This window comes from Rhinopithecus roxellana, chromosome 11 (genome assembly GCF_007565055.1).
Source record: "Rhinopithecus roxellana isolate Shanxi Qingling chromosome 11, ASM756505v1, whole genome shotgun sequence".
NCBI classification, from domain to species: Eukaryota; Metazoa; Chordata; class Mammalia; order Primates; family Cercopithecidae; genus Rhinopithecus; species Rhinopithecus roxellana.
In genome coordinates, this window is record NC_044559.1 from 30912284 (window position 1) to 30928070 (window position 15787).

At 46.2% G+C, this 15787-nt stretch overlaps 1 long non-coding RNA gene across 1 annotated transcript; it reads right to left on the reverse strand.

The window, feature by feature from the left end:
• Positions 1-6825: 6825 nt before the first annotated feature.
• Positions 6826-15254, reverse strand: LOC104667764. Its single transcript, XR_004059967.1, has 3 exons — positions 15118-15254; positions 7856-7936; positions 6826-6950 (listed from the first exon to the last, which is right to left on the reverse strand). It is a non-coding gene; the product is annotated as an uncharacterized LOC104667764 (long non-coding RNA).
• Between the last annotated feature and the right edge of the window lie 533 nt (positions 15255-15787).

Consider the following 15787-nt stretch of genomic DNA (forward strand, 5'->3'; position numbering starts at 1 on the left):
CGCGGAGGCGGAGCTTGCAGTGAGCTGAGATCCGGCCACTGCACTCCAGTCCGGGCGACAGAGCGAAGACTCCGCCTCAAAAAAAAAAGGAAGTGAGTTTATCGCTTTCTTCTTGTCTTCTCCACCTTTGTGGGATGATGGCGGTGACCGCCAGAAAGTGGTGAGGAGGCAGACAGGAATCAGGTCCCACTTCTCTGACACAAGCAGACAGGACACAAGTCAGGACAGAACAGACAGGTCCCAGGCCTGATCTTTCTGGGGCTAGGACAGATGAGTTTTTCTTTTTCCCTCTTCTTGAAGCCACTTGAGGGATAGTCCTTGAGGAGACAGTATTGTCCAAGGGTTTGGTCTGGCCGAAAAGTGTTTTTTTTTTTTTTTTTTTGAGAGGGACCCTCACTGTGTTGCCCAGGCTGAGTGCAGTTGTGTGTGATCTCAGTTCACTGAACGTCCACCTCCCAAGTTCAAGTGATTCTCCTGCCCCTCAGCTGTTGAGTAGCTGGAATTACAGGCATGCACCACCACACCAGCTAATTTTTGTATTTGCAGTAGAGATGGGTTTCTCCATGTTGGCCAGGCTGGTCTCAAACTCCTGACATCAGCGATCCGATCCGCCCACCACGGCCTCCCCAAGTGGTGGGATTACACATGAGCCACCATGCTGGCTGCGGTTTTCAACTGGACAAGCTCCCTAGCACTAATACCAGGGGAGGGTTGGGGAGATCACAAGTTCCAGTGCACCAGGAGCCAGCAAAGGATGGTGACTGATTCCAGATTCCAGCTCACCTTGCAACTTTCTTGTGGAATCCACAACACATCAGTTTCCACTTATTTTGTAGAAGGTTTGGAATCTTCAGTGTCAAACTCTATCTGTGTTTGTGTCTTCCCCAGGGTGGATAGGTGACCCTGGCTATGGGTTTTTTCTGCCAGGGCAGATGACTGTGTCTTCTATTAGTCCTTTACCCAGAGCTCGTCCTGGGGAGAACATGTTATGTCCCCATGGGCATTAGTGAACACATCCCTGGGGTGAGTTAGTAGGTCAGCCTGCGGCTGGGATCTAGCGCAGGTGTGGAATGTTCCCGGTCTCAGCTGTCCAGCCGTTGAGCCCTACATCATCCTGGAGCCTGCCCCAGCTTCTGAGTCAGGTCCCCTGGAGATGAGGTTGAGCTCCTGAGACAGTGAGGTGTCCCTGCCCTCGGCTTTTGCTTCTCTGATGGCTGTCTAGACGGAGTGAGGGCCACGCTCTCTCCCCTGTGTGCACATGCGCCCCCTGCTGGCCTGCCTCTGGACCTGGAGTTGTCCTCATTGTGCATCTCCCCAGCCCCACACAGGACTGGCCCTTGTGCACATGCCCAGGAAGTAACCATAACATGTATGGTAGCAGCACAGCTGTAACCAATTTGCAGAACAACACCAGGGGGGTGGTCATGTCTCTCCCATGTTGGGGTCTCCTGGTCATCTACTGTGGTTGTCAGTCATATGTGCCTCCTCGTATTCTTCTTCTTTTCTTTTTTTTTTTTTTTTTTAGAGATGGAGTCTTGCTCTGTCGCCCAGGCTGGAGTGCATTGGCGCATTCAGCTCTTGCAAGCTCCGCCTCCCGGGTTCCCGCCATTCTCCTCCTTAGCCTCTGGAGTAGCTGGGACTACAGGCGCCCGCCACCTCGCCCGGCTAGTTTTTTGTATTTTTTTAGTGAGACGGGGTTTATCGTGTTAGCCAGGATGGTCTCGAAATCCTGACCTCGTGATCCGCCCATCTCAGCCTCCAAATGCTGGGATACAGGCTTGAGCCACCGCGCCTGGCTGCCTCCTCATATTTCAATACATTTAAATATTTACAATTAAAAGTTCAGGACTGGGCATGTGGCTCACACCTGTAATTCCAGCACTTTAGAAGGCCAGGGCAGGTGGATCACCTAGGTCAGGAGTTAGAGACCAGGCTGGCCAACATGGTAAACCCCATCTCTACTAAAAATGCAAAATTAGCCATGTATGGTGTTGCATGTCTGTCATCCCAGCTACTCAGGAGACAGGAGGAGAATCGCCTGAACCCGGGAGGCGGAGGTTGCAGTGAGCCGAGTTCATGCCCATTGTACTCCCGCCTGGGCGCAAGGTGAACCTCCATCTCACAACATTGAAAACAACAAAAACAAAAACTCATCACAAAGCCGCCGTGCAATGGCCTGACAGAACGCTCTTTCCCATCTGCTGTGAGCCTGACTGAGGGGCCGATTGTTGAACTCCTCTAGCTCAAAGCAGCGTGTCAAAGTGGGAGTCTCAGCGGCTATGAGATTGGGGTGAGACCTATAATGGGCCAGTGGAAGGAAAAAGTTGAAAGGTCGTTCCTTCAGTTCTTCTTTCTCACTTGAAGGCTGGCAGTGTGAACAATGCCTTTCTAGAGACCTCTGACTCCCCAGAGCCCAGGGATAGTTGACAACACCGAGGGAAGGACAGAGTGATCTCGTGTAACCCCAGGAAAGGAAGGAAGGAGAGGAAGGAAGAAGAAGAGGGGGGAGGGAGTGAGGGAGGGACGGAGGGATGGAGGGAAGGAAGGAAGGAAGGAAGGAAGGAAGGAAGGAAGGAGGCGAGGGAGGGAGGGAGGGAGGGAGGAGGGAGGGAGGGAAGTGAGGGAGGGAAGGAAGGAAGGAGGAGGGAGGGAGGGAAGGAAGGAGGGAGGAGGGGAGGAGGGAAGGGAAGGAAGGAAGAGAAGGAGAGGAAGGAAGGAGGGAAGGAAGGAAGGAGGGAAGGAAGGAAGGAAGGAGGAGGGAGGGAAGGAAGGAGGGAGGGAGGGAGGAGGGAAGGAAGGAAGGAAGGAAGGAAGGAGGAAAGGAAGGGGCAATAGGGCCCTTGAGGCAAGAAGACAGAAGAAGAGATAAAGGGGCTAAGGCCTATTAAAGAATGTTCGTGGCAGGGGGGAGTGAGAAAATAAAAAGAACGTTCATCAGATCCTCCCAAGGCCCATGCCCACCCAGGTCAATTAGGGATTTCAAAACTGGTGAAGGTCAAGTTGCAAGAGAAAGATAGAGGTGAAGATAGAGGGGCTGGGGAGGCTGGACATTGTACCAGGCAATCTGCACAGTGGGCACTCTGGAAGGTCTTTGTATGGAGTTTGAAGGGACCCTCGTACCTTCCTTCAGGGTTAGGTGGCAGATAGAGTCAATGGAGATACCTGCTACCACCCAGCATGCCCAAGTGGCCACTGGAAGATGTCCTTGGGTTGGCTCTGGGTCAATGAGAAGAGTGGAAAGGTACCTAGATACCTGAGTGCATTACAGATGGGCACCCCAAGGTGACATAGTCCTTATCCAGTCTAGGAGGGGTGTGTTAGGCCATTATTGCATTGCTATGAAGAAGTACTTCAGACTGGGTAATTTATCAGAAAAGAGGTTTAATTGGCTCATGGTTCTGCATGCTGTGCAGGAAATAGTGCTGGCATGTGCTCCTTGGGAGGCCTGGGGAAACTTCCAATCATGGTGGAAGGTGAAGCGGGAATGAACACTTCACATTGCAAAAGCAAAAGAGAGAGAGAGAGAGAGAGCGCTGGGTGTGGGGTAGGGAGATGCCACACGCTTTTAAATGACCAGATCTCACGTGAAGTCAGAGCCAGAGCTCACTTATCACCAAGGGGTTGGCCCAAGCCACTCATGAGGGATTGGCCCTCATGATCCAAACACCTCCCACCAGTCCTCACCTCCAACATTGGGGATTACATTTCAACATGAGATTTGGGCAGGGGAAAATATCCTAACTGTATCAGAAAGGAAGTATTTGGGGTCTGTATACTGTAGTCCATCATCTGTAGCAGATCTCAGACCCCACCTTCTCTGTCCACATCTGCTCCCCTGTCCAGGGAGAGGAGCATCATCAGTTTAGGTGGCCTGGCACAAAAAGTACTCAACCTCTTCAAAACCCTTTCAGGGAAAAAAAAAAGTGTCTTCCCTCTTCTCTGAGTTTTGCCCTCTCTTCCTCTCCTCTGGGCCTTCAGAGACAGGCTCTGCAGGGTGAGATCCTCAGCCTCATCACTTCCCATCCTCCCCTCACTGACTCCTCCTCCACCACTCCACATCCCTCCACAGAGACCACCAGGGACTTAACTGTGGCCAAACTGAACAGAAACAGCTAAGGCCTCATCTTACCTCTAAGACAATGCCTCCGCACTTCATGAACTGCTTTTCTCCGTACGCCTTCTTTTGTGTGTGTATGTGTGTGAGACGAAGTCTTGCGCTATTGCCCAGACTGGAGTGCAGTGGCGCCATCTCAGCTGGCTGCAACCTCCACCTCCCGGGTTCAAGTGATTCTCCTGCCTCAGCCTCCCGAGCAGCTGGGACTACAGGCGCCCACCACCACGCCCGGCTAATTTTTTGTATTTTTAATAGAGACAGAGTTTCACTGTGTTAGCCAGGATGGTGTCGATCTCCTTCCCAAAGTGCTGGGATTACAGGCCACCGCGCCCGGCCTCTCCCTACGCCTTCTTAATACAGTGTTCTCCTCACTTTTCCAATCCCGTGAGGCCCCCTTCCTTTTCCCTCATAAGCCCAGATCATGCGGTGTCAGGGCTCCGCTCACCCTGCGCCACCCAGGGGGGCTTGCCCTGCACCTGCTGGCCTCTCTTGTCGTGGCTTTAACCACTATATCAACAGCACCAGCCCAAAGCTAAGTCCTGGGTCCTTATTTCCAACTTACTCCTCAACAGCATTGTCCACATATTCTGCAGATACTTCAAACTCAGCATGTCTAAAATTAAAATAGGCCGGGCGCGGTGGCTCAAGCCTGTAATCCCAGCACTTTGGGAGGCCGAGACGGGCGGATCACGAGGTCAGGAGATCGAGACCATCCTGGCTAATACAGTGAAACCCCGTCTCTACTACAAAAAAAAATACAAAAAACTAGCCGGGCGAGGTGGCGGGCGCCTGTAGTCCCAGCTACTCCAGAGGCTGAGGCAGGAGAATGGCGTGAACCCGGGAGGCGGAGCTTGCAGTGAGCCGAGATCGCGCCACTGCACTCCAGCCTGGGCGACAGAGCAAGACTCCGTCTCAAAAAATTAAAAATAAAATAAAATAAAAAATAAAATTATTCTCCCTTTCTGCCCTTGAAACTTGATTTCCTTTGTTCTATTTACAAATACTTATTACTATTGTACTCTTTGACAAAGAGATTCAGCTCCTAATGAGGGGTGGTTTTGCATTTATTTCCCTTCCTCCTGTTAACAGCACCCAGGTTTTCATTCAGGCAAGACCCGTCTCCCCACAGCCCATATGCCACTACAGAAGGTGGTGCCAGGCATGATCCTTGGTTTTCAGCACATCCCCTCCTCCTAGCCACCAAGTTTGGTTTAGGAATAGGCAGCACGTGGCCCAGTTTGAACCAGAGAGATGTGAGGAGATACTGCCTGGGAAGGAACTGTGTCTCACACTTACAAACTCCTTGGACAGCTGCTTTCTCATCCCGGGTATAAATGAGGAAGCACGTAATTCTCAGAACATTCTGGCAGCCACCCTGTGATCATCAGGCAGCCAGTCTTAGGATGAGGCAGATACCTGGCAGCCTGAGAAGAAAAGGAGAAAAAACTAGGTCTTTGGTATTATGACATTGTTGAACTTCTGGATCAAGCCTCACCTGAAGGTCACCTTATCACTGGGTTGTCAATAAATTCCTTTTATATGTTAAGTCTGTTGAAATGGGGTTTGCTATTGCAGGCATACCTCGTTTCATTGCACTTTGCAGATATTGAATTTTTCACAAATTGAAGGTTTGTGACAACTCTGTGTCAAGCAAGTCTATCGGCACCATTTTTCCAACAGCATGTACTCACTTTGTGTTTCTGTGTCAGCATTGTTTAGCAATAAAATATTTTTAAATTAAGATATGTGTATTTTTATACATCATACTACATTTAACAGACTACAGTATAGTGTAAACATAACTTTTATATGCACTGGGAAAACAAAAAATTCATGTGACTAGCTTTATTGTAACATTCACTTTATTGTGGTGATCTGGAGCCGAACCTGCAATATATTCAGGGTATGCCTGTACTTGTAACCAAAACATCCTCAGTGATAGAACTAGTAGTAGATCCTCAATAACTATTTGTTGAATTGAACCAACTTGCAAAAACGCATTAATTATACATTGTCCTTCAAGTGATCCAACGCCTTGGTCCCATTAAACTACACACATCTCATTAAGAAGCACTTCGGTGGCAGAGACTTATTTATTTATTTATTTATTTATTTATTTATTTATTTATTATTTTAGAGGTTTAGAGTAATAGTAGGCCTCACGGGGTATCTCAGATCACACTATGGAGGCAGCTAGACATGCTGCCTGCACGTGAGCCCAATTCTCTCTCCATTTCAATTTCCTTGTCTCTAAATCCAGGTGATAAAACCTGCGCTTCCTTCTACCACCCCAGGGTCAAGAAAAAGTTAGGAAACCAAACGTATTACATTTTATAAGGTTTGTTTTCCACTGCAAGAAATGTGGATGCTATCTATATAAAGTGGGACTCCTCACGTTTGGAGGAGCAATTTCTCTCCCGGGAAACTTGTGAGAAGAGCTCCTAGGTTGGCTTCTTACACTGATGAAACCTCTAATCAGGTGTCAAAACCACAAACAAAACTGTAACTCATTATGTCCAAAACAAACTTATTAAATGCTGATAAAATCATTCAGATGAGCAGGTTGAATTGGATCAGAGGTTTTTGACCATATTGTGCTAACACACTGGTGACTCACAGCCCCACGTGCCACATGTGTTATAAGTACTTGCTCACTAATAATTTGCCAAGTTTTTTATCTGCTGTAGTGAACATCTGTTGGTTTTGCCCACTCTGCTTCCATTCTCCCATTTTCTAGTAATGCCCCTCAGTCTTCCTTTGGGGAATATCCCCATAGCCCCTCTTAGTTCATGTGGGTTCAAATGAGGCTGATGCCACCTCCATCCACACTTCCATCCTGGAGAGAAAGGAAGAGAGAGAGGATGTAGTCCTAGGCAGTCTGCATATCCCACTGCCCTAGAAACAGTGGCTGATTGAAGGACAGAGACAGTGACTCCAAGTCAGTCCAATGAGTCTTAATCCTAGAACTTAACACTGAAACTACTGGGAGAAGAAAGCTGTCTTTTCACAGGGGTGCTAAGCTTTGAGGATACAAACCGAAGCCTGCCAACAGCCATTTATCACTCATGAAAAGACTCTGTCTGACAGTGTCGATACAAAGAAAAGCAGAACCTAGAGATGAATAAATAGTCTAAGTTCTGACGAAACCATTTGATCCCCTGGATCTAGCCAGGACTAAAGCATCTACTGCTGGATATTCTTTTATTTCACAAGTCAATAAATACCAACTCTTGCTTAAGTCGGTTTGGGTCAGGGTTTTGTTCCATGTAAGAATCCTGAGTTTGCATTTTTGAAAAATAAATTAGAGTGAAATCAAGGTTACTCTTATAATAACCTCTTTCACTAGCATTCTGGTATGCTTTCTTGAGCGAGTGAGAGAGAGGGGTGGAGAAGGGGCCAATGCCAGCAATGGCATTTTGCTTACAGTTTAGGTGCCTCTTAAAGCGAGAGACCAAAAATCTGAGCCACCAAAGTAATGTGTTCTGCTCCTGCCCATGCTTCATCTGTGCATCTTCACGAGATAAAATACTGAAACCTCTTTACTATTATTTCTGAAGTTCCTTCCAGCTCTACGACTTCCAGAGTGTCTAAATGACTTTTATCATCACAGTGCATTTCTGTCTATGGCTTTTTGTATTGCTTTAAGCATTCGCCGCCCAACCCACAGCAGCATTTGCACTTACACAACCCTAAGCAGTCAACAGCCCTTATAATACCACTTCACAGATGGAGAAACTGAACCTGAGAATGGTGAAGTGACTTGCTTGGCCACAGAGCACGGAAAACTGAAGTTTGCTTCCTAACCAGCTCTCTTTCTTCCTCCTGCAAGGGCAAAATGAGATCATAAATAGGAAAGCACTTTGAAAAGAAAGAATCTCTATTGATGCCAGATGTATTATTATAAAGCCAAACCAAAGTATAGGGTGACCTTGTTATCACCCCCAGAGGTGGAGATGCTTACAGATCTGGCCGGCTGAATCTCCAGGTACCCTGGGGAGAGTATCTAGGGCTTTCTCCAGCAGGGTTAAATTTTGCATGTTCCTGACATCACTTTCTCCAGAGGGGACCCATCAGAAAGAAAAGAGTGACATCCCCTAATTCCTTAAAAACATCATCCCCTCAGTTTTGCACAACTCAGGACAATCCACACGTCAAAGGGTAATAGTGTTGATGTCAGGATTCAAAATTTATAGACAGTGTGGACATATGTGATGGTTTGTTTGGGGAAATGGATTTGTCATGTGCAGGATATATGGCACCAGATAAAACATCCTGACAATACTACACGATCGGGGGGGGGGGGGGCACAAGGATATTATTTTGAAAGTACACTGTTATGACATTTAAAACATTCCAGAGTGAATGCTGAGAAGATCCAGAGGTTAATGTGATGCTGGGACATGCAGCTGTGCAGGACCATAAAGAATCATCCATTTTGTATCACAAAGTACATTTTTCATCTTCTTCTCCCTCAAATCATGGAATTGGGGGCAGCGGCATTTTAAGCAAATTTGATTTAAGTACATTTAAAAGAGACTAATACACAAGTAATAATAAAGGTTCATCGTTTTGAAATTTTGAAAATAATCCAAACCGGGAGTGGTGGCTCACGCCTGTAATCCCAGCACTTTGGGAGGCTGAGACGGGCGGATCACGAGGTCAGGAGATCGAGACCATCCTGGCTAACAGGGTGAAACCCCCTCTCTACTAAAAATACAAAAAAAAAAAAAAATTAAATGGGCAAGGTGGTGGGCACCTGTAGTTCTAGCTACTGGGAGGCTGAGGCAGGAGAGGCGTAAACCCGGGAGGCGGAGCTTGCAATGAGCCGAGATAGTGCCACTGCACTCTAGCCTGGGTGACAGAGCGAGACTCTATCTCAAAAAAGGAAAAAAAGAAAAGAAAAGAAAAGAATCCAATCCAAATAATCTAAAAATGAAAATTTGTCCAAAATTGCAAGATTTTTGACCTGCAATCCCAGCGAACTATAAACACTATAAACTCTGTTTCTTCTCTTGCCAGCTGGCCAACATAAATGGTTGCCCTCCTTTGCCAAGAGGAATCTTATATCATAAGATTTGTTTGTTTGTTTGTTTGTTTGTTTGTTTTGAGACAGAGTCTTGCTCTGTCGCCCAGGCTGATTTTCTACTCATCTGAGGTCTCATAAAGTGCAACCCTAACAAAATGCAGCTTCCTTATACTTAGATGCAGTAAAGTTTTTCACAGGGCTTATTATATATAGGCTTTCACACGTCTGCTTTTTTAAACCTCACAATAGCGTAGATAATGCCATTCTCATTTCACAGAGGAGAAAATGGAGGCTTAAAGGATTTGAGTAGCTTGCCCATGGTTATGTAGCGAGGAAGCTGCAGAGCCAGAACTCACATTCAGAGCTTCTGTCTCCTCTCCACCACAACCACTCAAGCCAAAAGAGATGAATTTGACTGCATTTGTGCATGTAGTCATTGTTCTCCAGGCATGTGTCAGACACTGTGCTAGGCACTAGGTCAGTGAGGACAGGAAGATTCCAGAACCAAGATTTCATAGGGGCAGGCAGTGCTACAAGGCCTAGGGTCGGAAGTTCCAGGTCAGTTCCAGCAGGTATCAGTATCTGGAGATTTGCATGGCAGTGAGAGCTGGACAGAGGTGGGGTGGGTCCCCTTCACCTGGATAGTGTGTTGAACAGCACAAACAGAGCTAAGAGTGCTTCCCTTCTAGGTCAGGTTAACTTCACACCAGAAATTATGGAGATTCATTTTAAGGATAGAAATAGAAATGAGAAAGGTCAGTCAAGTTGGTAGGACTCTTGTGTGAACCAAGCTAAATCACTGGACTGCACAGAAAGAAAAAGAACCATGGCCCAGCCTAGGGAGTTTGGAAGTCTTAGGGAGTTTTGTTCTTGGTTTGGAGTCTGGAAGCTGGGAGTCTAATCAGCAGGTTATCTCATGGACTTTCAGATCTGGTGCTCACTGGTCCCTGGCATCCTACCATCACCATGCTTCCGCTGTTTCCTTTCTCTCTCCTTCTACTTCAGCTGCTCCTGTTGCAACTGACCAAGTCCTTTCCACCCTTCTTCCCTCCCCATAGAGCTGCTTGTTCAGCACTTCTACAACTTCATGAATTCTATTTACTGTTTTATTCTCTCTATGTGTCTTTTGGCTTTTGTTCTTCCTACCAACTGATTCTCTCACTCTTTCTTACTAATTATTCTCTTACTCTCTTACTCCTGACAGAGAACCATTCACTTAAACACTATTTCCCTTTGGTGCAAAGGTCTTGCACCAGGCTACTTTTTAGACTGTGGGCCAACCTATGCACTAGCTGACCTTGGGTCAAGTACTCACTCCTGATCCAATTAGCTATGATGTTGGGTATGGGGTACGGGTGGGGTCCTATGGGACACAGCGTGACCACCTACCTGTGCATAAAGAGCTTAAGGCCATTTCCTCAGCAAGGAACTGTAGGTGTAGGGTTGCGAGATAAATGCCATCTATGGGACATGCTTCTATTAGGAAATTATTCACTGTTTATCTGAAATTCAGATTTAATTGTGTATCCTGTTTTTTATCTGGCAACCAGGATACACAATTAAATCTGAATTTCAGATAAACAGTGAATAATTTCCTAACAGAAGTATGTCCCATAGATGGCATGGGACATGCAAATATTATTTCTTGCTAAGCTGAAATGTAAATTTGTTGCTAAGCTGAAATGTAAATTTAACAAGGTGTCCTGCATTCTTTTTTTTTTTTTTTTTTTTTTTTGAGACGGAGTCTCACTCTGTCGCCCAGGCTGGAGTGCAGTGGCGTGATCTCAGCTCACTAAAAGCTCCGCCTCCCAGGTTTACGCCATTCTCCTGCCTCAGCCTCTCCCGCAGCTGGGACTACAGGTGCCCGCCACCTTGCCCAGCTAGTTTTTTTTATGTATTTTTTAGTAGAGACGGGGTTTCACTGTATTAGCCAGGATGGTCTCGATCTCCTGACCTCGTGATCTACCCGTCTTGGCCTCCCAAAGTGCTGGGATTACAGGCTTGAGCCACCGCACCCGGCCTATATTCTTATTTGTTAAATCTAGCAACCCTATATAAGGGGAATTATTAGAAGAACTTGTAGATGTCCCTCGAAGGCTTGGCCAGTTCAAAAGAGAAAGGAGGTAGGAAAGCTAAGGCCATGGATGCAGAGACGGACATCCAAACTAGTCGCCAAAATCAAGGGACAGGAAGCAGGTATAGGAAGCCAGAGACAATAAACCTACAGATCCAGAGAAGGAATCCATGGGTGGGAGAAGTAGGTGGAAGGTGGTCCTATGTACATGCCTGATGCAAAAAACTGTTGTTCCCAGCTAGCTTGTAGGTGATCTCCATGGGCAACATGTGGGAGGGAGTCCTGGAAGACAGGCAGGCAGCAGGATTCTACTCATGGGTTCATCCAGACAAGGGACATAACCTGTGCCTATCAATTGGAAGAGGGAGATGTTAACGACATTGTCCAGTCTCCAGGACAACTTGGCTTACAAAACCATAGCACAGAGAATACAGAGCAGAAAATTTAAGCAAAACTCAATTGTTTCAATTAGGCAAAGGTAGCCACAGGCTGTAGTTCAGGAAGCAAGCAAGTCTCTGGGACATACCCCATGCCACTGGGATACTGGGCTCAAATGAGTACAACTAAATTGAGGTCCTACTTCTGCAGGCTGGAGACTCCAACCAACCATCTGCCAAGATAAGGGTGGGCTCAGGAACCAAAGAAGGGTTTGATTTCCTAGCAAGGAAATAAGGCAAGATCACAGGAGTAGTGAGGGAGACAAGGCCTAGAAAGATCCTCTCAGATAAATGTCCCTAGGGCGCCTGCATCAAACCTGTGGGCAGGCAGAGAGGAGTGAAATGGTTTGGGCTTTGGTTTGGTTTTTGATCATGTTGCACAACAATCCACACTTTATATACTAGTTTAACTTTACTAGGTGGGTTGCATGCTAATATTTCCTAATCTCTAATCTCCTTTATTTCATTTCTATGTTGTTTAGAAATTGATTCACTACATTGATATCATAGCCCATTAATGGGTCATACCTCATAGTTTGAAAAACATCAGCTTAGATTATATTCGACATACCTCTGGACTATTCATTTTTCTTATCATTGGCCCTTGGTAATGCCATGTTTTGAGATGTCTGCACTTCTCATACAACCCCTTCTCTGAGAACAGTTTCCCACTTCCCCCAGATGGACTCCCCAAAGGCATTGAGGCTCTGGACCTCTGTGCCTACAACATGATGTTTCCAATCTGAGCATATCTGATTGGAGAAGAGTGGACAGCTGGCCCAAAATGGACCACCAAATGTTTTCTTCCAGAAATCTGGAATTCGGCCATTGAGTTTAATAGTTAGTTGGATGGTGGGTGGTCCTTGGGACAGGACTATACAAGATACAGTTGTACAGGTTGTGGACCACACAACTCTAGAAATTACCAGTAACATAGACTATAGGTAAAAGGTGCTCCCTACGGAGGCTTAGTGTACAACCTGTACGACTGTACATGACAACCCTGCTGGAGTTGAAAGTTAATTTAGTTCCAGGGCTAAAATGACTGAATTCTATCAAGTACATATGAAACAAGGTTTAAAAAAAAAGCTTTTATGATATTACCAGCTAGAACCTAAATTTATTTTAGGGAAAGAATCATCTTTGTATGGGAAAGTAACATGATAAGCTGCTCAGGAAATCCTTCAATAACAAACAGAAGTTGGTACCAAGACATCAGAGAAGGACAAAAGACACTCCACTGGACATAAAGAAGAAATCTTCTTGGTTTTTCTCCTAAAATGTAGAGAAAGAGTTGAGCAATCCTATATTAGGAGGAAGCTGGCAGACCTATCAGCAGTAGTGAAACCTCACTAGGATAATTTAAATGTCAATAAAAATGCAAAGAAAATTGCCAATTTTTTTTTTTTTTTTGAGACGGAGTCTCGGCTCTATCCCCCAGGCTGGAGTGAGTGGTGCGATCTCGGCTCACTGCAAGCTCTGCCTCCCGGGTTCCCGCCCGCCATTCTCTTGCCTCAACCTCCGGAGTAGCTGGGACTACAGGTGCCCGCCACCTCGCCCAGCTAGTTTTTTGTATTTTTAGTAAAGACGGAGTTTCACCGTGTTAGCCAGGATGGTCTCAATCTCCTGACCTCGTGGTCTCGGCCTCCCAAAGTGCTGGGATTACAGGCTTGAGCCACCACGCCCGGCCAGAAAATTGACAAATTTAGGCTAACAAAACTCAGAAAGAGAAAGATACATTTTTAATGAACACTTTGATAAGCCACATGGGGTTGGGGTGAGTCTCCAGGGACACGATTGTATAAAAACAGACAGTTGTCTTTTTAAAAATAATAATAATAATAATAACACTTCTAAAAAGGATGGGTTGAGCAAAATCCATTTATTCTATTTTATTCTATACATTTCTTCTATTTTAGTAAGTTGTGCATATTGGGGCAGAGCTGAATTGCTCAGGATGACAGAGTAGAGGCTGAGTGTGGTCCTCCTACTTTGCTTTGTACCCCAGGCACGATTCTGCCTCCCCTCCAAGTAGCGATTTGAAAAATCATCCAATTGTTAGATTTCCCATCTACCAATTTCTTCGTCTTTCCAGAGCATCCAAGGGCTTTTTGTCTGGCTCTTGGTACAAGTAAAGGGAAAAAAGACAAATAGAGGGAGAGAGAAGAACGAAAACATAGAGACAAGTTGGGGCCAGGTAACGTGAAGGGCCAGGGATACTCACCAGTGGTGGGTGACTTAAGGGTGGTGACATGTCTGTTTCATTTGAGGTTTGCACCCCTGTGTGTGTAAGCCCTTCCTCTACTTATTCGTCACCAATTTCTCACTACAACCTCTTACACTCATAAATAATTTGTGTGAGTGAGAAGTATATATGTATGTGTATGTAACTCAAAAAAAAAAAAAAAAGGATAAAGGGTGGAACGGAACAGAGACCAGCCAGCTATGGTGGCTTACACCTGTAATCCCAGCATTTTGAGAGGCCAAGGCAGGAGGATTGCTTGAGTCCAGGAGTTCCAGGCTGCAGTGAGCTATAATTGTGCCACTGCACTCCAACCCAGGCAATAAAGAATAACTCTGTCTCTAAAAAAAGAACGAAAGAAAAAAAGGGAGAGAGCGAGAGAGACCATTTGAGCTAAAGACTTCAAAAGGGGGCCGGGCGCGGTGGCTCAAGCCTGTAATCCCAGCACTTTGGGAGGCCGAGACGGGCGGATCACGAGGTCAGGAGATCGAGACCATCCTGGCTAACACGGTGAAACCCCGTCTCTACTAAAAAATACAAAAAACTAGCCGGGCGACGAGGCGGGCGCCTGTAGTCCCAACTACTCGGGAGGCTGAGACAGGAGAATGGCGTGAACCCGGCAGGCGGAGCTTGCAGTGAGCTGAGAGCCGGCCACTGCACTCCAGCCTTGGTGGCAGAGCAAGACTCCGTCTCAAAAAAAAAAAAAAAAAAAAAAAAATACAAAAAAAAAAAAAAAAAAAACTAGCCGGGCGAGGTGGCGGGCGCCTGTAGTCCCAGCTACTCGGGAGGCTGAGGCAGGAGAATGGCGTAAACCTGGGAGGCGGAGCTTGCAGTGAGCCGAGATCCAGCCACTGCACTCCAGCCAGGGCGACAGAGCGAGACTCCGTCTCAAAAAAAAAAAAAAAAAAAAAAAAAGAAGACTTCAAAAGGGAAAGGAATCTTTAAAAACAGAAAACAGAAGCTCCACTGGGAATTCAGAAATATCTTGGGAAAGCTTTAGATACCCATATGATAAGGCGATCTTTCCAATTTGCTCCAGCTAACAACTGAGTTACATGCAGAATTGCAACAAAAGCCAGTCTGCAGAGAGAGAATGTGTCAAGCACACACAGAGAAAAAGAGATCATGTTGCTTCTTATATTAATTAAATAAACTAAGTTGTGGTAATGAGCATACAAAATCTTGTAATTGCTCAAAAACAATAGGAGTTTATTTTTCACTCACCCAGTATCCAACTGAAGACAGCTCTCCCAGTTGAAGACAGCTCCCCTCCATGTGATGATTCAGAAACCCAGGCTCCTTCCAACTCCTGGCTGCACTGTTCCTTAGGGTCTTGGGCCTCATCCCTGTCTGTATTCAACCAGCAGGAAGGAAATGAGAGCAAGGAGAGGGCACACCGGCTTCTTGGCCTGGAAACGACCCACACCACTTCCACTCATATTCTGTTGGCTAGAACTCAATCATGTAGCCACACCTAACTGCTTGTACAGCCAGGAACATGTGGTGTAGCTGTGTTCAGGATGAAAAGAAAATGGATTTTTAGTAAACAGTTATCAGTCTATCACAGTCCACCCTCCTGTAGGCCAACTGTCCATTTGCATCCTTCTTCCCTCATGGAGACTACACCCATGCCCTCCTCAAGAAAGAAAACTCAAAGTCCCATTCAGCCACTACATCCACCTCAAAGTCCAGGATGATTGAGGACACAATGTCTCCTTAATCAGGTCTATATGCGGTTCCTCCTGGTCCAGCAACTGATGAACTCAAAGACCAGTTACCTGTCCCTCTAACACATGTCTACTATATTGTGGTGGACCCAAGACCTGATAACTGCAAAAAGACTCCCATTCAAAAAAAAAAAAAGAAAAATGAGAACACAGTACTTAGCTGATAG